This window comes from Sciurus vulgaris, assembly GCF_902686455.1.
Source record: "Sciurus vulgaris genome assembly, chromosome: 16".
In the NCBI taxonomy this organism is placed as follows: domain Eukaryota; kingdom Metazoa; phylum Chordata; class Mammalia; order Rodentia; family Sciuridae; genus Sciurus; species Sciurus vulgaris.
Window position 1 is genome coordinate 15,662,555 of NC_136477.1, and position 24,819 is coordinate 15,687,373.

The window sequence follows — 24,819 nt, forward strand, 5'->3', positions numbered from 1 at the left end:
TTTTTGACCTTCTCTTTGGTTTGCCAAACACATTCATTTGCTTGAAGCTGGATTAGAATCATTTAGCAAAAAAGAAAGAGAAAGAATCTGTTTCGTTTTTGATGACAAAAATAAAACTTTTTAGTTTTTAGTTAAACCAGAGTATTGATGTCAACCACAAGTAAGAGAGTCAAATCTTTTTCTAATTCCTTAATTTCCCATTTTCATATCAAGAACCAAGTTTTATTGTCTGATACTTATGGTTACACTAAGTCAAAGCTAAAGAATTTAGAACATGTCTTTTTTTCTTCTTTCCTTGCTTTCAAAAGTTGTATTTTGCTTTCTGCTTTTATTTTTAATGGATGTACAGAAACACAAGTGTGCATATTAGTGAGAAAATGTAATATTCTTTACATGTATACATTGTGTAGGGTTTAAATGAGGTTAAACATGTTTATCTCCTGAAACATTTATTGTTTCTTTGTGGTGAAAACTTTCAAAATCCTTACTTCTAACTTTTTGAAATGTGCAGTATATAATTATTACCTATTACTCTGCAATAGTGTTTCAGCCCTTCTTGTTCTACCTTAATCAACTTTCTCTACACCCCCCTCCAACCTTAGGTAATCATCATTCTAGGGTCAACCTCTGTGAGATGAACTTTTTTAGAATTCATGTGAGAGTGAGATCAAGTCACATTTGTTCATTTGTGCCTGAGTTATTTCACTTAACATAATCTCCATTTTCATCCATGTTATTGCAAATGACAGGATATCTTTTCCCTCTTCTTTATGGTGCTCAAATTCAAATTCAGGACTTCTTATATGTTTGGTAAGTGCTTTACCCTTGAGCTATGTTCTGAGCCTTGATTTCATTCTTTTTAATGGCTGTCTAGTATTCTACTGCATATATTTCACATTTTCTTTATCCATTTGTTAGTTGGTGGACACAAATTGTTTCTGTATCTTGGTTATTATGAATGGTGCTATGATGAACAGGGAGTACTGATGTCTCAACATCCTAATTTCATTTCCTTTGAATATATACCCATTAATGGGATTACTGGTTTATATGGTCGTTATATATTTTAGTTTTGGTGTAATCTCCATACTGTTTTCCATAATAGCTGTACTAATTTACTTTTCCACCAAAAGTGTCCCTTTCCTCCACATTCTCACTATCATTATCTTTAGTTTTTTTTTTTTTTTTTTTTTTCATATTGGGCATTCATACTGTGGTGAGGTGATATACCTCATTGTGGTTTGGATTAGCATTTCCCTGGTAACTAGTAACGTTGAGCATGTTTTCGTGTACCTGTTGGCCATTGTATCTCATCTTTTGAGAAATGTGTATTTAGATCTATTGTTCATGTTTTGATTGGATTATTTGTTTTTTAACTATTAAGTTTTAGAGTTCCTTATATATCCCACATATCAACCCCTTGTCAGATTTGGATGTTGCAAATATTTCCCACTATTCCATAGATTGTCTTGGAACTCTGTTGTGTGTTTTGCTGTACAAATGCTTCTTAGTTTTATGTAATCCCATTTGTCTATTTTTGCTTTCATTTCCTGTGCAGTTGAGGTCTTGTCCAAAAAAAAAATCTTGCCCATTCCAGTTTTCTGGAGAATTTCCTATATGCTTTCTTCTAGTAGTTTCATAGTTTCAGGTCTTATATTTAAGTCTAAAGACTAAAACTAATTTTGATAGATCTTGGTGACTAGAGGAAGATGGGGGTCTGATGTCATTCTTCTGCATATGGATACCCAATTTCCCCAGTACCACTTACTGAAAAGACCATCCTTTATTCATTATGTGTTCCTAGCGTCTTTGTCACAAATCAGTTGACTCCAGATAAGTGGGTTTCCTTCTTGGCTTTCTGTTTTCTTCCATTGGTATTTGTATCTGTATAGTGAGTGCCATGCTGTTTTGATTACTAAAACTTTATGATATGTTTTGAAGTTAACTAGCATAATGCCTTTTTTCTTTTTTCTCAAAATGACTTTAGCTCTTCAGGATTTTTCTTGTGTAGTTCTATATCCATTTTAAAATTGTTTTTTTATAGCTCTGTGAAGAATACCATTGCCATTTTGATAGGCATTGCATTGAATTTGTAAATTGCTTTGGACAGTGTGGCTATTGTAACAATATTTATTCTTCCAATCTCTGAACACAAGTTGTCTTTCCACTGTTTGTGTCTTCCTCAGTTTTTTCATCTATGTTTTCTAACTCTTATTTTAGAGATCATTAACTTTTTATTAAATTTATTCCTAATTTTTTCTTGTAGCTATTACATATGGGATTGCTTTCTTCTGTTTCAGCTCTTTGACTATTGGCATATCATAATGCTACTCATTTTTTTCTTTTTTCTTTTATTAATTATTACATACTACATTTTGATTCATTGTACACAACTTTTCCTTTCTGTGGTTGTGCACAATGTAGATTCACACCATTCATGTAATCATACATATACATAGGGTAATACTGTCTGTTTCATTCTACTATCTTTCTGTCCCCCATCGCCTCCCACCCCAGTGCTACTCATTTAAAAAAAAATTATTAGTTGTTGATGGAACTTTATTTTATTTATATGTGGTGCTGAGGATGGAACCCAGTGCTCACATGTGCTAGGCAAATGCTCTGCCACTGAGCTACAACCCCAGCATGATGCTACTCATTTTTGTGTATTGATTTTGTGCCCCACAAATATGCTGTATTCATTTACTCTAAAAGTTATTTTAGTGGAGTTTTTTTTTGGGGGGGGTTCTATATATAAGATTTTATTTTATATATATAAGATTTGTTGTTGGCAAACAATGAAATTTTTCTTTCTTTCTAATTTTGATGCTCTTTAATTTTTTTCTCTTGTGTAATAGCTGTATCTAGGACGTCCAATATGTTGGGGAAATAATGGGAAAATGGCCATTCTTGTCTTTATCCAGATCTTGGAAAGCTTTCAGCTTTTCCTCATTCATTAGAATGTTAGCTGGCTTATTATAAATGGTCTTTGTTGTATTGAGGTACATTCAGCATTTGTATCGTGAGGAGATGTTGAATCTTATCCATTACCTTTTCTGTCTCAAACAAGGTGACCATATGGCTTTTGTCCTTCATTCTGTTGGTGTGGTGTGCCTTGTTTATTGTTTTGTGTATACTGAACCATTTTTGCATGTCTGAGATGAATCCTACTTGATTGTTGCAAACAATCTTTTTTAGTGTATCTTTAGGTTCTGTTTACTTATATTTTGTTCAGGATTTTTCCATCTGTTTATCAAGTATATTAGCCTATAAAATTTTTTGTTGTTGTTGTTGTCTTTCTCTGGTTTAAGTATCAGGATAACCTTGGCCTTACTAGTGAGTTTGGAAGAATTCCTTCCTTTTCTGATTTTTTGGAATAACTCATGAAGAGTTGGTATTAGTTCTTCAAATGTTTGGTAGTATTCATCAGTGAAGCCATCTGGCCCTGGGCTTTCCTTTGGTGAGAGAGACTTTTTATTACTGATTCATGTTATTACTTATTGGTCTGTACATATATCCTGTTTCTTTATGATTAATTCTTGTCAATGTGTATGTGTCTTAGAATGTGTCCATTTCTTCTAAATTATTGGATTTGTTGGCAGGCTGTGGTTCATAATAATCTTTAACGGTCTTTCGTATTTCTGTGATATCAGGTGTGACATTTCCCTTTTCAGTTCTATTTTCATTTATTTTGGTCTTCTCTTTTAGTTTAAGGGTTTGTCTGTTTTGTCTTATTGAAGAATGAGTTCTTTGTTGATCTTTTGTATTTATCTTTATTTTTTATAACCAGGTGACTTTTTTTTGGCATATTGTTTTATAGTTTCCCTTTAGTTTATCTTTGCTCTGATCTTTATTATTCTGCTACTAACTTGGGGTCTAGTTTGTTTTTATTTTTCTAGTTTTTGAGATGTAGTCATAAGTGGTCTAACTGATATCTTCCTCTTTTTATGATAACTGATTTCTCTAAACTTCCCTTTTAGTATTGCTTTCACTCAGTCCCATAGATTTTGCTATGTTGTGTCTCTATTTTCACTTGTTTCAAAACAACTTTTAATTTTATTCATTTATTTATGTTGATTTTGGGGGTGGTACTGGCTATTAAACCCAGGGCCTTCATGAGATAGACTTTACTACTGCTGCTGGGCTGCATCTCAGTCTTTTAAAATTTTTATTTTGAGACTGGGTCTTGTTAAATTGTCCGTGCTAGCCTTGAACTTGCTATCCTCCGGCCTCGGCCTGGTTGCTGAGATTATAGGTACATGTCACCACATCTGACTTAAATTCCTTCTTGAGTTTTTTCTTGATCCATTGGTTATTCAAAAGTAAGTTATTTTCCATGTAGTTGCATAATTTCCAAAGCTTTCCTTGTTACTGATTTCTAGCCCAGTTGTACTCTAAAAAGATACTCATTATGATTTCAGCTTTTGATATTCTCTTGGGACTTATTTGCTCATCTGTCCTGATCTTTCTGGAGACTGTTCCATGGGGTGATGAAAAAAAATGTGTATTCAGCAGCTGTTGGAAGGGAGGTTCTGATCTTGTTAGTCCCATTGATCTATGGTACGATTTTACTCTGCTGTTTCTTTGTGGATTTTCTGTCTCGACCATCTGTCTGTTGCTGATAGTGGGATGGTATAGTCCTTACCTATTATTGTGTTGGAGTCAAGCTCTGCCTTTAGGTTGACTATACGTGTTTTATGTGTTTGGTGTTCTGATATGGATGCATATATATTTGGAATTCTTATTTCCTGTTGGTGAATTGACCCCTTTATCCTTATGCAGTGACCTTCCTTGTTTCTTTTTATGGCTTTTCACCCCATGTCAGGATGGCTACTTCTGCCTTCTTAGGTATCGTACTCCATCCCCTTACTTCAGTTCAGTCTGTGTGCGTCCTTACAGGTGAAGTGAGTTTCTCGTAGGCACCATGTAGTTGAGTCTGTTTAGAATCTACTTAGTCATTCTGTGTAAAAATTGTAGAATTGAATCCATTTACAGTCAAGGTAATTAGGTAACTTGGTTTGTAATTTTGCAGTAGTTCCTTTCTCCCTCTTGTGATCTTACCTGATGGTATAGTACTGTTTTCATTTGTGCTTTTTGTTTTTGGTTTGTCTATTCCAGATATTTGTTTCCTGGTTACCCTGGGGCTTACAGAAAACATCATTTCATTTTTTTTCAACCGAATTATGTATTTAATATTGGTAGAAATGAAATGGCAAACTGAAATTAAAACGGCAAGTGAAGGAAATCCACACCACAGTATTTCAATATGGGTAGACAAAATTACAAAGTTGGAACAGAATCTATGTTTTAAACATGCATTATTTCCTTTCAAATGGTTATATTCTCAGTAAAATTGCTGAACAATTAATTTTGAAATGAGAGCAACTTAACATGATGGTAAGGATAAGAACAGGAACTAAAAAAAAACAGGAGGAAATGCACTCAAGAAAGCACTGAAGTGTCTTTTGCATTTACTGAGAAGATACATGCAAATGGCTCATCATAATTATGGAATCCATGTGTATATTAGTCAGCTTTTCATGGCTGTGACCAAAATACCCACAGGAACAACTTAGAGAAGGAAAGCTATTTTTAAAAAAATAATATATATATATTCTTGATAATCGCCATTCTAATTGGGGTGAGATGGAATCTTAGGGTAGTTTTGATTCGCATTTCTCTTATTACTAGAGATGTTGAATATTTTTTCATATATCTGTTGATTGCTTGTAGATCTTCTTCTGTGAAGTGTCTGTTTATTTCCTTAGCCCATTTGTTAATTGGGTTATTTGTATTCTTGGTGTAGAGTTTTTTGAGTTCTTCATACATTCTGGAAATTAGCGCTCTATCTGAAGTATAAGTGGCAAAGATATTCTCCCACTCTGTAGGCTCTCTCTTCACATTGCTGATAGTTTCCTTTGCTGAGAGAAAGTTTTTGGTTTGAATTTATCCCAGTTATTGATTCCTGCTTTTATTTCTTGTGCTTTGAGAGTCATGTTAAGGAAGTCTGATCCTAAATGGCGATTATCAAGAATACAAGCAACAATAGGTGTTGGTGAGGATGTGGGGAACAAGGTGCCCTCATACATTGCTGGTGGGGTTGCAAATTAGTGCAGCCACTCTGGAAAGCAGTGTGGAGATTCCTTAGAAAACTTGGAATGGAACCACCATTTGACCCAGCTATCCCACTCCTTGGCCTATACCCAAAGGACTTAAAATCAGCACACTACAGAGATACAGCCACATCAATGTTCATAGCTGCTCAATTCACAATAGGCAGACTGTTGAACCAACCTAGATGTCCTTCAATTGATGAATGGATAAAGAAACTGTGGTATATATACAGTGGTATATATATATATGTGGAATATATATACAGTGGTATATATATGTGGAATATTACTCAGTCATAAAGGAGAATAAAATTATGGCATTTGCAGACAAATGGATGAAGTTGGATATTATTGTGCTAAGTGAGATAGGCCAATCCCAAAAAACCAAAGGAGGAATGGTCTCGCTGATAAGCAGATGATGATAAATGGGGGAGTGGGAGGAAGGCAAGAATGGAGGAAGGTGGGACTTTATAGAGGGAAAAGAGGGGTGGGAGGGATGGGGGAAGGAAAAATAACAGAATGAATCAAACATCATTAGCTATGTAAATGTATGATTACACAAATGGCATGACTCTACTTCATGTACAAACAGAGGAACAAGTTGTACCCCATTTGTTTACAATTAAAAAAATAAATATACATATATATACTTATATAAATTGTAGATGGACACATCTACAATTAATTTATTTATTTTTCTGTGGTACTGAGGATGGGATCTGGTGCCTCACACATACTGGGCAAGTGCTCTACCACTGAGCCACAACCCCAACCTGAGAAGGAAAGCTTTCCATTCATGGTTTCAGAGGATTTGTTCCACAAGGTGGATTTCTCCCAGGCAGAAACTTGGTGGAAGGGCGTGGCGGAGGAAAGATGCTCAGCTCATGGCAGCGGGGATGCAGAGCGGGGGTGAGGGAAGGCGGCAGAAAGACGGCGTGCCCCGGTGGCCCGCCTCCTCCAGCTGAGTCCCCTCAGCACGTGAGACTCTGGGGAGAGCTCCAGATCCAAACCGTAACAACGCGTTTGTAAGGGAAGGTGTTTTTTCTTCTCGTCGATTTTGCTTTTCTTGGGTATAAGACTTCTTTTGATCATATCTGTCCTTCGCTCTTCGTACCCAAAACTGCATCCTGCTGATGTGAGATGCTTTTTGCCAGAGACCACCAGGACCACCACTTGTGTCACGTGAGCTATAATGTGACTGTCACAATAAATCTGTGCTTACACCAGAACTGGCTCTGTGGTTTATCGGTAACTGCGTTCTCCAAAGAATTTCCAGGAGTGGGTGTTCCTGGAGGGGGACTGATTGCTGTTGTGGAGTCAGACCTTGCCCTCTGCAGGGTGCACTGAGGGCATGAACGCGTTCTGTCTGTGGTGATCATAAGAGTTCTTACCTAGAAGGCGGCACTTTATTGTGAAGGGATACCTGATCCATAAGACACTCGGTCAGTCTCAACAGTTCCAAGATGGGAAGTTTGCTCCTTTTGTGATTCAGAATGTGTTCTGTTTTTCCAATTTGATAGACAGAGGTACATGATGTCTTTTTAAATTTTTTAAATTTTATTTGTTCTAATTAGTTGTACATGACAGTAGAATGCATTGATACGTTTTCATAGATTATACGTAAATGGAGTGTAATCTCCCATTCTTCTGATTATCCATATTGCAGGATCACATTGGCCATGCAGTCATACATGCACAGGAGGTAATAATCTGTTTCACTGTACTATCCTTTCTACCCCCATACACCTTCCTCCCCTCCCTTCACTCCCCTCTACCTAATATAAAGTAACTCTATTCTTCTCTAATGCCCCCATCCCTTATTGTGAATTAGCTTCCACATAGCAGAGAAAACATTTGGCTTTTGGTTTTTGGGTTTGGGTTATTTTACTTAGCATGATATTCTCTAACTCCATCCATTTGTCAGCAAATGCCAGAATTTCCTTCTTTAAAACGGAGTCATATTCCTTTGTATATATATGTATACACCACATTTTCTTTATCCCTTCACCTGTTGAAGGGCATCTTTGTAAGACTTGACCATGCTGTGGGTGTGGGCCTGACTCCACCCCTCTGGACCTGTTTTTGCCTTTCTTCCTTACAATCCAAACACTGGAGTCTTTCCTGCAGGGCATTACACACCATACTCCATAAATACAGATGCTTCTCAGTTCCTGATGTGAATACATTCCAATGAACTCATGGTAGAGTAAAAACACAAGTGACGAATGCACTTACTACACCTGAACTGGTGAACAACCAAGAAAGCTGAGGCTTGCCTGCCTTAAATGCGCCCACTTACTCTTGAGCAAAAGCATCTGACTCAATGTCTCTTTTACAATAAAGTGTTGGATATTTCCTGAGGTTCGCTGAAGGTAGTGCACTGCGCAGGATCAGTTTTACCCACAGGAACACATGCTGAGCAGCTCACTGCTGTTGCCCCGCATCATCAGTGTATGACATACTGCATGTCCCCACCCCAGCAGATCAAACTTGAAAATAAAAGACACTTTCTCCTCAGCACATTTGCTTTCCACCATCTTAACACAGAAAAATCAGCCAGGCACGGTGGTACAATCCAGGCACCATGTCACACGCCTGTAATTCCAGCGGCTCAGGAGGCTGAGGCAGGAGGATCTTGAGTTCAAAGCCAGCCTCAGCAAAAGGAGGCGCTAAGCAACTCAGTGAGGGCTGGGGATGTGGCTCTGTGGTTGAGTGCCCCTGAGTTCAATCCCCAGTAACCCCCCCCCCAAAAAAAAAAGAAAAAGAAAAATCATGTCACAGCATCATAACTCTGTATATGTAATGTAAAAATGAAAGAAAAAAAAAACATTGACTGGGCTTAGCTATTACATTTAATAGTTTAGGTGTGCCTAATGCGTTTTCAACATGATTTTCAAGTTTTAATGCATTTATTGGGGACGTTACCCTATCATACCTTAAAAAGCATCCGTACACTACTTAGACTTTTAGGAAAGTGATGGTCAGTACAGCACAAGTCTGTTTCCTCCATTGAATGCTGTGTTAGGATTCTCCCAAGGGTTAGAACCAACAGAGTAGAATGAATATATAGAGATTCTAAGAGGAGATTTGTACGATTGCCTTTCACAGTCAGGCTGAGTGCAAACCGAAGGGCTAGGGAGACCAGAAGGTGCTCAGCCAGGAACTAGAAGGCCCAGAGCAGGAGGTGCCAGCGAGGTAGAACAGTCCAGGCTGAAGGGCTGGAAGTACACCAGAGTTCCTCTGGCACAAATTCATCTTCTAAAGCTGAAGAAGCCGGAGTCTGATGTGCATGGTGATCACAGAAGCAGGAGATGCGCCTGTTCAAGAAGGGTCAGGAGTGTGTAAGCTTCTACCTGCTTTGACTTTGTTGTTTGTCCAGGTCCCCAGCCTCTGGGAGGGTGCCTTACTCTTTCAGGTTTGACCTTCCCCTCGGTTCATTGCCTCACCTGCCGACAGTCTCTGGAAACATCCTCGCAGACACACTGGAGTGTGCTTTACCTAGTTTCCAGGCATCTCATAATCCAGTCAGGTCGACAGCCAAGATTAACCTTCACAAATACGAAAACATATACGGTGTATCTCTCACAGGAGATCAAGAATACAAGAGCAAGTCACATTGTCCCTGATCTTCCTATTTTCTAAACTAAAATCTCATGAAAATTGTCTCTTGATAAAGGACCCAGAGCTCAGATGCCGACTGTTCAGTTTAGTTTGCCATTAGTCATGTGCTGTGGTGTGGATGTTTCCTCCAGCATCCTGTGTGGGTAGCTTGATCCCTGATGCAATAGTAGGAGGTGAGGCTTTTGAGAGGTGTTTACATCACGAGGTCTGTGCCCTCAATAATCTGTCAATCCTAGCCTGGCCTTGTGGCACACATCTGTAGTCCTAGCTATTCAGTAGGCTGAGGTAGAGGATTATAAGTTTCACCCAAGTCTAGCAACATAGTGAGACCCCCGTCTCAAAAAAAATTCAAATTAATCCTATTATTCAAAGAGCTTGTGGAAGTGGGTTTGCCCTCCCTCACCCTTCTGCCTTCTGCTAGGTGAGAACATAGCAAGAAGACCCTGACCAAAGGTTGCTTGTTGGCCTTGGCCTTAGCCTCTAGAACTATGAGCGAATCAATTTATGTTCTTAGTAAGTTATCTAAAGTATTTTGTTATAATTCCACAAAACACAAAACTGAAATTGATAGAGAAGTTGGGGTGTTGCCCTAACAAATATCTAAGAACATGGAAGAGGCTTTGGGACTGGATACTCAGTCAAGGCTGAAACAGTTTTGAAAACAATGCTGGAAAAAGCCTGTATGGTGAATGGTGCGTGAAGGGCGATTCTGGGGAGGCCAGGAGAAGACAGAGATGTAGGGAGAGCTGGAATCCTCTCAGACACACTGCGGGGTCATGAGCAGGTTGTTAGTAGATGGTAAGAAACACGCAGCATTCTGATGAGGACTATCTTATTGAAAAGTGGAAGAACAAACACCCCCCTTGAAGTCACAAAGAATCTGGCTGAATTATGTCTCTGTCCTTATGACTTAAGGGACAGTAGAACATGATGGTGACTCATTAAGTTGTTTGGCAGAGGTGATCTGTGAGTGGTAGTGTTGGGTCGCTGTGTGTCCTCACCTGCTCATGCTAATATATAGGAAGAGACAAAAATTTAAAAATGGAATTCATAATCAAAAGGGAAGTGCAAAGTGACCATTTGGAGAATTCTTCATCTGACCCCGTAAAGAATTAAAATCTGAGTTTGGGGAGGGACATCGAAGGTGTGACCAAATGTTATGGTCTGGATCTTTCTTTGGGGAAGGGGTGCTAAGGATAGATACTGGACCTTGTATGTGCTAGGCAAAATCTCTACCTCTGAGCCATAGCCCCAGTCCTGGTTTTGATGTTTGCTTTTTTGGTGGGATTTTTTTGTTTCTGTTTTTGGTTTTGGTTTGGCGTTCCAGACGCAGTCTGTGTTGCACAGGCTGTCTTCAAATTTGTGATCCTCCTGTCTCCGTCTCCCAACTACCTAGGACCACAGGTATCCACCAGTGTGCCCAGCCTTTCAGGGATGGAGCTGTCTCAGAGAGTCCCCAGTATGGCAGCAGTGCCCAGCGGAACCCAGGATTCGGGGCCAATACCCTCACTCATCATAAGATCAATGCCAGTGGGAGCCTGGGAAGAGAGCCACTCCTGAGACCCGAGAGCACCAGAGCCACCGGCAGGCCTTGCTAGCCAGGGCGAGCTGCATGGAGGAGACCTGGGTGCACTGGAGCATGAGCCCTGACCGCACATCAGGGGGAGGCTCCCCTGGACCTTGGGAGTATGACCTGCATCTTAGCTGTAGGAGAAGATGAGGCAGGGAGTCAAAGAAGACGAGGCTACTCCCTCCTTACCTGCAGTTTCCCTGTCCCTGGTTTCCGTTACCCACTTTCAACCACGTTCCAAAAATATTTGGAAAATTCCAGAAATAAACATTCCTGAGTGTTGAACTGTTCCCCAGTTGGAGTCGCGTGGTGAGATCTCACTCCATCAGCCGTCCTGCTCTGTCCCTCCCTTCAGCCCATCATGTAGCCTTGGTGTCATTGCACTTTATCACTGGAAGGGCGAGCACATTGCAGTAAGATATTTTGAAAGAGACCCCATTCACACCATTTTTATACAGTATATTGCTATACTTGTTTTATTTCCTATTCAGTTTTTGTTGTTATGTTACTCTCTTATTGGGCCTAGTTTATCAGTTTAATTTTAGCATAGGTTCCCATGTATTAAAAAGGCCAGAGTATATATGGGGTTCAGTACTACCTGTAGCTTTAAGTATCCATGGGATACTCATGGAGTCTTGGAAAAGACCCCCACCCATAAGGGGTCTACTTTATATAATTCTCATAATATCACAGGCAGGCACGCTGCTGATGTCACTTGCTGATGTTGGCTTGTATAGCCAGGACAATGTGGATACAGAAGAAGATGATCAAGGTGAGAGGCAGGGATATACAATTTGAGCAAGACACAGAGTACATATGTCACCCTAAACAAATCACTCTTCCACTCCCAGCTCTAAACCCCCCTTTCATCCTGGGAAGCCTTCCAACTTCTCCTTCCTCAGGTGAAATCCCTGACTTCTCACCCTGGGCTTCCCTAACTCCTGTCCTCCCTCTGGCCCCACCCTAGCCTGAAGGGTCTCCAGTCCTGTCTCCCCCGGGGTGGAACTCCTCAGGTCTCAAAAGGGCCAGTGCCTCTCTAGGGAGAAGAGAGGATGCAGGGAGCCTGTTATGTGCTGGAGGAGAAAATGGAGGCTGCAGTCCCTGAAGGCACACCAAGTCCCTGCTGGCCACTTCATGAAAGAGTAACAGAGAGCGTGGCAGCATTGCAGCTAAAGCCACTTCACTGGGGATCAGAGTGCAGCATAAAGAGAAGGAAGAGAGAATGCTCCATCTTGGGAGGCTGTCTGGGGTCCTCTGTTGAGTTAAGTCACCTGGTCTTACACCCAGCTCTGGTGCCCATTGCACCTTCCCACTCCGCAGTAATCAGCCTGCAGGGTTTCTGTCCCCCAGGGGATGTGTGGACATGTCTGGAGACATTTATTATTATTTTCATGGTTTGGGGAAAGCAGTGGGTTTTACCTAGTGAGTGAATGCAAAGGATGCTGCCTGTTGTTGTACAGTGCTCAGGATAGCCCCCACCTGAAATGATCATTCAGCTCCATGTCACTGGTGCTAAGCTTGAGAAACTCTGCTCCAGGTGTTTCTTGCCTCCATATTTGTGTCTGTGCTAACCTGGGTGAGAGGCTCCCTCTGTGTGACGTGTGACGTTCACCCAACACTTGTGGGTGAGTCGTTCTCAAAAAGACTCAGTAGGGGGATGTGCTCAAATGTCTCCTTGGTTGGGTCATAAAGGTCATCGTCCATATGGGACATTTCTTCAGCATGCCAGCCAAGTGCCTCACTGTCCAGGTGATCCTGTGTCCTGCAAGCAGCTGGCTGATTCCTGCTGTGGGTCATCATTTGGGGATGATACCCTAGTGGTCTACTAGGGGCTATAAATATGGGCAGGACTTTTTCCAGAGTCAAGGATTTCAGCAGCTCTGATTAAATATGTAGCTCAATTATTAATCAAAGTTTTTTGTTGTTGTTGTTTATTTTGTGGTAGATTTCAGGGACAGAGATCTGAGTTCATGATGCTTCCAGTTTGGGGCTTCTGATTCTCATTGGTTTACCCAGATCCTCTTCTTATTTCATTTATTCGTTCCCTTTCTTTTACCTCCTTTTATCTTTACCCTAATGCTGATGGGCAAGCATCATTTTTATTTTATGAATGTGGAAAATGATACTTAAAAATTCAGCGAGTTGTTCAGTAGCCTGCAGCTCTTATATTTCCATGTGATCCGTGCTGAAGCCTGTGTTTGCACCTCCGTGTCTTCATTATATTTCTCATCTTACTGGACACAGCGGCCATACCTGGTCAGAACTGTGCCCCACATGAGTTCATCCCCCGGCTCCCCAGCCCTCCCTCTGCAGCTGCTCCAGCTCTCTTCCTGCCGTGTACACTGCTGGGAACCTGCCCATTTGGCTACTGACTGGCTGAACGAAGATCCGCCATTGCCATGCACCTTTTCCTGTTCCCTCCCCCTGTCTCTGGGATCTGTACAAGTGCTGTTGTCTCCCCTCACCTGCTGACCAGCCTGCTCTCCTCCATCACCTTTGCCTTCTGTGTATCCGTATATTCTCCTCCCCATTTGGTGACACCCTCTCCTTGCTTATGGTGATCAGACATGACTGCTATGTGACCCTGTATCACCACATGCACTTAAGCATGTCTGTGCTTATCTTGTACCTGGTCCTGGGCTGATGGCTCAGTCATGAAGATAACGGGAACTTTGTCTTCTGTCTCAACCTCTGTGGCTCTAATGTGAATGCACCGTTTGCTCTGCCACGTGCTTTCCCCGTCTATGGTGGTCTAGGGATAGAAGACAAATTGTCACCATAGGTGTGACCCTGGAGTGTCTCCCAGCCCTCATAGGCTATTGATTCGTCATTATTCTCTACGGTGTCTTCATTGTGGCTGGCATTCTCAGGATTCCCTCTGGGGAAGGCCAATACAAGACCTTCTCCTGTATATCCCGCCTCACTGTGGTGTCAAGCACTTGAGCTTTTTTCTGTCATCTTCCTCAAGCCTAGGGGACCCCATTCTACATATAGTGACCCCTGATTTCCACCACCTATACACTCTTGACCACCTTCCTTAACCTCAACATTTCCATCCTCAGGAATAAGGAATTGAAAATTGTATAAATAAAAACTTCCACAGAGGAACCAATCTAGATGCCCTTCAATACACAATGGAATATTACTCGGCCATAAAGAAGAATAAAATTATGGCATTTGCCGGTAAATGGATGGAGTTGGAGAAAACCATGCTAAGTGAATTAAGCCGAGCCCAAAAAACCAAAGGCTGAATGTTTTCTCTGATAAGTGGATGACGATACATAATGGAAGGGGGAGGTTGCGGGGGGGTGGCAAGAGAAGAATGGATGAACTTTGGATGGTGTAGAGGAAAATGGGGTGGGAGGGGGTGAGGGAAGGAAAGATAGTGGGCTGAGACAGACATCATTACCTTATGTACATGTATGATTACATGAATGGTGTGAATCTACATTGTGTACAACCATAGAAATGAAAAGTTGTACAATGAATCAAAATGCAGTCTGTAAAAATAAAAATTAAAAAAAAAATTTCCACAGAATGTTCTGTTTGCAAGGCTACTGATGTTCAGTGTAGTGGTGGGGAAAATGTTAGGGGGACTGTGGACACTATGATCAATTTCCATGGGGATACTAGAGGGATTTGGGTATGTGAACATGCCCACATCAGTTGGTTTTGACACATACCAACTAATTGTTTCCCCCACTTCTTACTTAAGCTCAAGCAATGGTAATCTCTCATTAGTGACCTGGCATGATGAACTATCCCCCATCTATTTCCTGTGCCTAGGAGTATGTAATCTCTCTTGGGGCAAATGGGGATCATCATATGGAAGTTTGAGCACATATGCACCTGATTCTTGAATGAGCCATCAAATAAAAAGTCTACTTTCCCCCAAAAGAAGGAAAAGCAAAAATAACCTAATGATATTCTTAAGTATGTATCTATCAAGCCTTGTGGCAAGTGTTTCATAAATTGTTCATTTTTAATTAGAAGGAATGAAAGTGAAGAAATAAACTGTTCATCTCAGGGACAATGATTTGATAGTTCCTGGTGTACATGTGATGGTTATACTTTATGGGGGGGTTATATGTTAATGCAAGTTCAGTGACACATATCAGAATAAAGAGAAAAGGAGGTTGTGGTGAAGAAGATGAGAGCAGTTGCAAAGGTTTGGGTCTAACTCCTGGGCCTTCATCCACATTGACTTTTGTTCAGGGTGATAGATAGGGATCTAGTTTTAAGTCTACATATAGATAACTAGTTTTCCCAGCACCATTTGCTTAAAAGGCTGTCTTTCTCCAACATGTGTTTGGCACCTTTGTTAAGGATTAAATGACTTGTATCTGTGTGGGTTCGTCTCTGTGTATTCTATTCCCCTGGTCTTCATGTCCGTTTTTATGCCAATGCCATGCTGTTTCGTTTCTATAGTTCTTTAATAGTGACTGTAATCTGACTTATTGTCCTATTTGTGACCATTTAATTTCGTTTTCTTTACTAATTGCTTTGGCTAGAATCTCAAGTACTATATTGACTAGAAGTAATGAGAGTGAACATTCTGTCTTATTCCTTTTAAAAATATTTTTAGTTGTAGATGAACACAGTGCCTTTATTTATTTATGTGGTACTGAGAATCGAACCCTGCCTCACATATGCTAGGCAAGTGCTCTACCACTGAGCCACAACCCCAGCCCATACAACTTATTCTTGATTTTAAAGGAAATGCTTTCAGTTTTTCCCAATTCAGTATCATGTTGGCTTTGGGCTTGTCACGTGTTGGTTTTGGGCCTGTCACGTGTCACCCTTTATGATGTTGAGGTAAGTTCCTTCTATTTAGTTTCTTCCATACATTTAACATGAATGAGTGCTGAATTTTGTTGAAGGCTCTCTCTGTATCTATGGAGATGATCATGTGGTTTTCATCCTTCATTCTATTTATGTGATGAATTACATTTATTGATTTGCATATGTTGAACCGTCCTTGCATCCCTACAATGAAACCAATGTGCTCATGATATACCATCCTCTTCATGTGTTTTTAAATGCAGATTGCTAAAATTTTATTAATGATTTTGCACCTATGTTCATCAGGGATTTTGGTTTGTAGTTTTTTTCTTCGATGTGTCTCTATTTGCTTTTGGTATTGAGGTGATACTGGCTTTATAGAATGAGTTTGAGAGTATTCCCTCCCCTCTTTCTATTTCATAGAATAATTTTGAAGAGTATTGGCATTAGTTTTTTAAAAATCTGGTAGAATTCAGCTGAGAATCCATTTGCTCCTGGACTTTTCTTTATTGGAAGGATTTTTATTATGGCTTCAATCTTGTTGCTTGCTATTGATCTCTTTGGTTTTCTGTATCTTCTTAGTTCACTTTGGATAGGTCATTTGTGTCTAGAAATGTGTCAATATCTTCTAGATTTTCCAATTCATTGGAATATATTTTCTAAGTAGTCCCTAATGGACCTTTAGATTTCTTAAAAATGTTCAACATCCTTAAGAATCAGGTAAATGCAAATCAAAACCACACTGAAGTATCATCTCACCCTAATTAGAATGGGAAGTGTCAGAATATTTAACATGCAATAGGTAGCACCTTAATTAATTAATCTGCATATGAAGGATTTTCTGACATATTTAGTAAGAAGGGTAAAAGCCTTTCAAGGATTAGAGTTGACATTTTATTTCATTTATTTTCTCTGCAAAAAAAATCTACTGTTACAATGGAATTGAAGTCTGTAACCAATGATTCATTTGGGCCTATTAATCTCTGAAACTTTCAGATGGTTTGTATTTTGAGGTACCAAAAATTCTGCAGATATAGAAATGTCTATGCTTAGCAGGTATTTGATATAATCATTATTTATAACTGAAGAGTATTACACTTACCTTCTTAAGTAAATGCTCTAGTAACTTGTATATGTTTTTGCAGGTACAAACTCAAAAATATGTAAAGTGTGTAATGTGACAATTGTATAATTTATGTAATCCGATGTCTGAATCAGAATTTTTATATAATATATATGATTGTTGACTTATTGTAGGTGATTGAAGTGTTTAAACATTATTTGTCAGAATTTCTTATTGTAGATAAAACAGTGTTAAAAAAGAATACAAATAACAATAAATGCTGACAAGGGTGTGGTGGGACTGCACATTAGTACAACCATTGTGGAAATCAGAATGGAGATTCCTCAACAGGCTAGAAATGGAACCACCATATGACCCAGCTATTCCACTCATTGGTATTTATCCAAAAGAACTAAAATCAGACTATCATGAGGTTACATGCATTCCAATATTTATAGCAGCACATTTCCTAATAGTCAAAAGTTATAGAATCAGCTGTGGTATTCTCAACAGACGAATGAATAAAGAAAATGCAGTGTGTCTACTCAGTGGTGTTCCACTCAGTCATAGAGAATGAAACTATGTCACTTACTGGTAACCACATAGAATTGGAGGACATCATGCTAAATAAAATAACCCAAACTTGGAAAGTCAAGGGTCAAATGTTTTCTGTCATATGCAGAAGATAGAAAAAATTAATTAAAAATGGATGTCACAAAAACAAAAGGGAGAACAGCAGAGTAGAGGAACAGGGTGGAGGGGAAGGGAGGAGGGGAGGGGAAGAGGAGGGACTGGAGAATGAAATTGACCAATGTGTGCTATGTGCATGTCTGAGTATGACACAAGGAATCCCACTTTTATGAATGATTATACTACACCAATCCAGAAAATAAATAGATGGGAGACCAGACAAGTAGGTGAAGAGGATCAGGGGAAGGAAACAGGAGGGAAACGGGATGTACTGGGGAATGAAATGGAGAAAACTATGTTATGTGCATCTATGCATATGTCATGATGAACCCCACTATTATGTATAAGTATAATGCACTAATGAACACAATGCAAATAAAATATACATAATATCCCCAAAATAAACACATATATTTCATTCTTGATGGCTTTTCCTCATGACTTTTTACCTCCTGAAGGCTCCACCACTTATTACCATCACCTGGAGATTAGGTTTCAGTCTCTTTGCTTGCTATTGGTTTGTTGGAGGAACTCAAACACTCAGACCACAGGATAAAGATGTCCATTACATTGAGCAATGTTGCAGAATGGATGTGGCTTCAGCACGTGCTATGGACAGGGCAGGGCGAGTAACTGCTTTGTGTTTTATTAAAGAACAAAGGAAATCTGCTCTTTGTTCACTTTTCAGGTAAGAGTTCTGTTCCCTGCACATCATGCAGATTACATGATTTCATAGTTGTTAGTAGCTCATTTGATCTTTCTGCCCTTCCAAATCTTTCCTTCTATCATGCAGAGGAAGAAAGTCAAGCACAGGTGACACAGCCCTTACCCAAACCTGCAGGCTCAAAATGATGGATCTTCAGTGCCAATGATGAACGTGCCAACACCTGTCCTTTGAACTGGCCCAACCATCAAACTCAGAAGCACAGTACAAGTTTTCTGTTGTTATGCACATTTACAAAGGTGGTATCAATTTGTCACACTTTAATGTTACTCTATTAGTATTAGGGAATATTAGGTATGAATATGATACTCTCATTATATATGGAAAATATAGTGATCTTAAAATTTTAGTGATACATGACAACTATTTCACATGTACATGTTTTATATTTGCCTTTTCTCATAAAGTGAGGTCAAAAAAGAAGAGTTGAAAAGCCTACTTAGGATTTATGAACATAGATTGAAAATATGTCTCATTCAGGAAAAAAAAAAAACAACTTCCTTCCTGTGTCACCAACTTAACATGCTGTTCATTTATAAGGGCACACACATTTATTATAAAGTTCTTAGTCATGTTAAATGTTGCCATAAGTTATCCTACCCATTCTTCCTTTCCTGATCTCTCCCTGTGTTCTGCAGCCCTTTTGAATCATGTATTCAGTCTAAGAAAGACATCGAGCAAAAGTAATACACAAACGTGTGTACAAAAATCTCTTCAGTACCACAATGAAAAATACTTTAACATTTGAGATTCCCTGTAGGAAGGAAGCAACTCAGGGGAACACAGAACAGTGGCATTATGTCAACGACTGGACACAAAGCAGATTGGACAGCAACTCCTGCTGAGAGACACTCTTGGTGGAGAAGCACAAGCTCACCAGTCAGGCCTAATCACGTGCAAAACTGCCTCTGGAATCACAGGACATATGCTCTTGTTAGCAAGGACAGTTCTAAATTATGTTTGTTGCTCTAGCTTAACTTCATAGCCACCTTTCCTTTTTCACGAGAATCTTTGAGTCTGAGCAATCAATAAATACGCTTTTCCTTACCCATGCTCTAAACTAGTTTCAGAGAAATGTGATTAAATGAAGTTTCAAGGAAAGATGAATTATTAGCCAGATTTGTCTTTTTGAGGTTTCTGCTATGCTCATGTTGGTGGTCAGAGGTCACTGAAGATGTTTTGCAAGGTGTAGAGCAATAGGAGGTCCAGGAGGGGAGTTCTACCATGACTTAATGAACACCTTGTACCATCCAGTGAGAAGGCTGTTCTTGTGAAACAGGCTTGCCTGTTTCGTGGTCACTGCTACTCCCTTCCTGGTTTTGATTTGAATGGTTAGAATGGTTTGCCATGTGGTGTCCTTTATGCAAATTCAGTACCCTTTCCCTCTGGCATTCTAAAATGGTACCTCTCTCCTTTGTTGAACTTCGCTCACCATCTCCTAATTAATAGTCCAAACCTCTTAGCATGGGTACCGCCTCTGTGAACTTCCTCCTATTCAACCATTCTCTATTTCATGTTGAGGTCTTTTTGTTTGTTTGTTTGTTTTGGTGGTGCTGGGGATTGAACTCAGGACCTTGTGCCTGACAGGCAAGCACTCTACCAACTGAGCTATATCCCCAGCCCTTCTATTTGAAATTTATTCATTTATTCAGTTTGTTCTTTGAAGTCCTACACGGCAACTTCACAGTGGAGTTGAAGCCTGACATAATAAGGGTCACACAAATGCCCTTAGGGGGCCCTCAGATTATGCTTAGCATCCTAAGATGTGTAGAGAGTGAGATCATTTTCTCTGCCATGTGAGTATACGGCACAAAACTTTACAACTGTAAGCCACAAAAATGGCCTTCACTAGGAACCAAAGGAGCCATCACCTAGATCTTAGCCTTCCCAGGCTCTAGAAGGATGAGAAATACATGTCTTCTGAGTTATTCCTACAACAATGGGAAATCCTCAGTAGTTCTGATACATGCAGAAAGAAGCAGTGTGATATTCTGTTGTATAAACACTCATGAATATTTGAGCGAGTTGATTCCCATTTGGGATTCCCATGGAATTCTAATACACATCCAGCCAACTGATTGGGTGTACAGTGTACTCAAATTTCTACCCAACTTGACTGAACTATCAAGTTCCCACACTCTCCCCCTCCCTAGGTGTTAGATAAATTGCTGGGATGACTCACTGAACTCAGGGGAATACTTGACTTAACTGCTACTAGTTTGTGAGACAAGTACAACTCAGGAAGAGCCAAATGCAAGAGGTGCATAGGGCGAGGTTTGGGGGAAGATGACATGGCGGAGCTTTCGTTTCATTTCCATCTGGTGTCTGACCTCTGGATATCCCAACCTCTGTGTGGTCAAGAGTCCACCACCCAGATGTTCTCCATAATCCATTGCTTAGAGGTTTTCATATAGGTTTCGGTATGTTCTCATGATTGATTAGCTCATCAGACCTTCACATTTAGCTGGATTCTAACCCTACTTCCCCTTGACGATAGCTCCAGGTGGTGGGGCTCACATTCCAACCCTCTTGTCAATTACAGATTAAAATAATTATTTTTTTTAAAACCTCAATCCTTTAAGCTTGCCTTGTTCTGTCTGCTACCAGACCATTCCCCATCCTGAAGCTACACAGGAGTCCCCAGCCAATAGTCATCTCAAGAGTGTAGAAAACACAGTCTTTTCACCCAAGAGGGTCAGGGGGTTTTAGATCAGAATCCTTTGTATCAGAATTCCTAGATTAAGACCCAATAATGCAATATTGATGTACACTATCAATGAACAGGTGTGTGTCAGTTATGGAGAAAGAAGCAAGCAAATGGCCCAAATATCACAACATAGCCTGTACGACCATTTCAAATGGGGTTATTAAGGTTGAGGTAAGTGAGAAAGAACCTCAGAAGGATTCAACTGGGGACTGGTTTGTCCTTTTGAAAGGGAAAGGTATTTCTCGGATGCATAGGAATTGTTCTAAAAATCACGGGGGCAGGTCAGGGTGGTTGGGTTGCATTTGACAGTCAGTTTCAGTCATGAGACAGAACACTTCATGCCCTGACAACAGAGCAACCTGATGACAGGTGCGCCTGGGAATTCCTCTTGTCCTTCAAAAATCCCAGGGGTTAAATGCCACCTCTTCCATGAACCTAGTCAGTTTCACACTCCCTTATTTCTAGTTCTCACAGCATCTTGTCCTCTTTTGTTTCCTCCTGGAGTGAACAAATGTGTGTTTCACGGTTATTTGATGTGGAAATATTCTATGTGCTGAGTCAGCAGCGATTAAGAAGGTCTTATTGTGGTGCAGTTTTGGAAGCTCTCCTGAATCCGGGGATGACAGAGTGGTCAGAGCTGTGAGAAGGAAAGCTCAGGTATCCACAGGAGCTACGTAGAAGTTGGCACATTGTCAGGGGCCTGGAAAAGCTTGGTTCGAGGGCAGATAATAATCTGCAGTGGGAAGCAGAGGCGTGAGACCAGTGACTCCAAGCTGAAGTCTGCAAAGGAAGGGTACTGAAGTTCCACCTGGGGCTTCCTGGGCACCTGCCCTCCCCTGTGGGGTCCTCCAGCTGGTGAGAACAACTTCAGAGACAGAGATGACAGTCAGAAGCTATAGAGTGCTGGAAACTGTACATCCACAGGCAGATGGTCTTCAGTGGTTCTGTCCTTTCTGGGGTTGTCCCTCTGGTTTTCTTGGAGCTGTTTTCTAGATAGGGTTTTCTTTATGGCATCTGTAGATGTACTGGATTCAACCAATAACACACACATGAAGGAAATGTGTGAATATCAGGCTGAGAGAAGGGGTGTGTGAAGTTGACAGTTCCTGTAGTTCAGAATATTTAAGTGACTCCAAGTGAGTGTCTGTCTGAAGGAGGGAGAGTTTTCTCACTGTGAAGAGAGGACAGCGGGACATGGTGAGTTCTCAGATTTAAATCTGAAGGTGTCCCTTCCTCAATGCCAGAGAGTGACCCACTCTGGGACTCCATTTGAGCAGTCACTTTGGGCCTCAACTTGGGATATGTTTTTGCTGCCATATAACTCCAGTTTCTCCATGAATAAAGAATGATATTTTCTTATTGGCATGTTTTTCTTTTCTTGGGTGAAAATTGACAGATTGAGAAAGAAAAAAAAAAGGTGCAGGAAAAGCTTGACAACTCAGCTATCTTCATAATCACAAATTTCTGACTTCTGGTAACACAAGGCCCTTCCTTCACTTCCATTGTGCCCTAGTGTGGTCTGGGCAGATATCCTTCTCTGATGTGAGGTTAGGGGCATCTGAAACTTCAGGAGCACACTTATTACCCTATTTTCAGGGGAAAAGAATAGGAAGAACCCACTGGTACAGTGAGAAAAAAGTGCCAGTTCTGAAAAACCAGTATCAGATTCTGCTGAAATACAATTTCCCCTTCAGGTCAGGACAGGTCCAGGCCTGGGCTAGGAAGGGATGTGGCTGGAATCCATAGGTTGGGCCCCATCAGCCGGGTAGATGTCACTGAGGGATCGGGGGCGGGTCCTGGATCACTAGCCAATCAGGAAGAGGGGGTGGGGCTTATGAACTGTCCAATCAGGAGCGCAGATGGGAGGGGATGCTACTGCTACCGCTCCAGTCCTACTTTCTGGAGCCTTGGGACTAGGTGAGCTTCTGTGCTGCTTTGAGCATCTCAGGAGTTCTGTGAAGCCCACCAACTGCGGGCTACTAGGGACCCTGGGAGACCCCGGAAGCCGTGAAATGGTGAGTTCTGAAGGTGGGGCATCCCCAGAATTGGGAGTAGGTCTGGTAGAATCAGCAGGAAGCAGCTGTGGGCGGAGCCGGGGTGGTGCTGAGACCCTGGCGAGCTGTTCTGTTGCAAGACTAGCTTCTCCCAGCAGCTCTGAGCCCCGCAGCCCGGCTTCTCCTCACACTGTGGGGTGACTCCGTGCGTCTTGGGGAGATTGCCACTCATGCGTGAGGTTTGAGCTTGGAAGGAGTTGTGGATTGTGGGGTCTCCAGCCCCTCAGTTCTCCTCAGGGTAGTCCTACTAACCCTGAATTTCTAAATGTTTGGGAACCGGGATCTCACACCACCTGCTGAGAGTGATGACGGAGGATGGGAGAGCAGTTACTGAAGATGGGGTCCTCTGATCAGAGTCTCGACTCTGTCTGTTCAAACCTTGATCTGTCAGGCACACAGCTCCTGGGAAGGAAGGAATTCTTATGCTAGACAACCACAGTGTTTCACCAGCTCCCCTTCTCTGGTTCCTGCCCGCCTTATAGCAACTTTTAACAAAGGACTTTCTTGAGAGCTACACAAAAGCTCTTAACATTGCACTTTGCAGCTATGGGTTGCTACTTCAGAAAAGCTACATAGATGTCCTAGTTTCTGTAATGTTCCTGAATACAAAGAATAATGCTTGCATAGTCTTTAACCTGATAAAGAGACATACATAAATAAAGATTGCTGGCATAATTCTTCAGACCTGCATCTCCATCAAAGAGCAGACACCACCTGATCCCAGCCTAATCTTCAAGATCTGTGTCCGTCAATCTTTATTTTCCAATCCCCCTTCGCCCCTCGCTGGACCCCAGAGTTTGCCCGCTGGTCGCGACAACCACCTGTCCCCCAGCCCAGTGCATCTTGGGGCAGACGTACATCTCTAGATATCCAGATACACTGACAAATTCACTGGAATAATGCTGAAGAGGTTTGTGGTGTCTTTACCTCCATCTCTTGCGGGTTCGATGGCGGGTAAGGCCGTGGCTGAGCCTGTTCAGTCTGTGCGACTTGAGCATCTTCGTTTTTGATGTTGACAATACGTTCTTGGTTTTGTCACCAAGGGCTAATACATGATAAATTTTCTAACAGAATGGAAAAAATTTTGCAGTGTGTAGATGGTGTATAAATTCAGATTTAGTAGGAAATGTTAATAGTGTATGAATTTATCTAGTTTATGAATTTATGTTCTTGGATGCATGTTTTACTGTGTGACATGTCAACACTTAAAATGATCTAATTCATAAATTCTTGCCCATTTGGCAATAAACATCTACTCTGCGATTCTATCTTACTTTTATTGATTGCCTCTAGCAGGGAGCATTTTCCAGATGCAGTTTTTCATGTTATTGAAGTAGTTTCTTTCTCCTTGTGCTCTGTGTGTGTTTTTAAATTAGAAATTGAATTTTTCAGAATTGCTATGAAGAAAAATGATGAATTTTTACATATTTACTTATTGTACTACCTTGTTCTAATCCCCTATTAAATCCATGGGTTTTTCTTTAGTACTTTGGTT

General features: G+C 40.8%; 1 protein-coding gene across 1 annotated transcript in view; it reads left to right on the forward strand.

Moving 5' to 3' along the window:
• LOC306646922 (uncharacterized protein) overlaps positions 1–24,819 on the forward strand; it is a 123,631-nt gene that overhangs the window by 36,415 nt on the left and 62,397 nt on the right. The gene's annotated exons all lie outside the window — the stretch shown is intronic.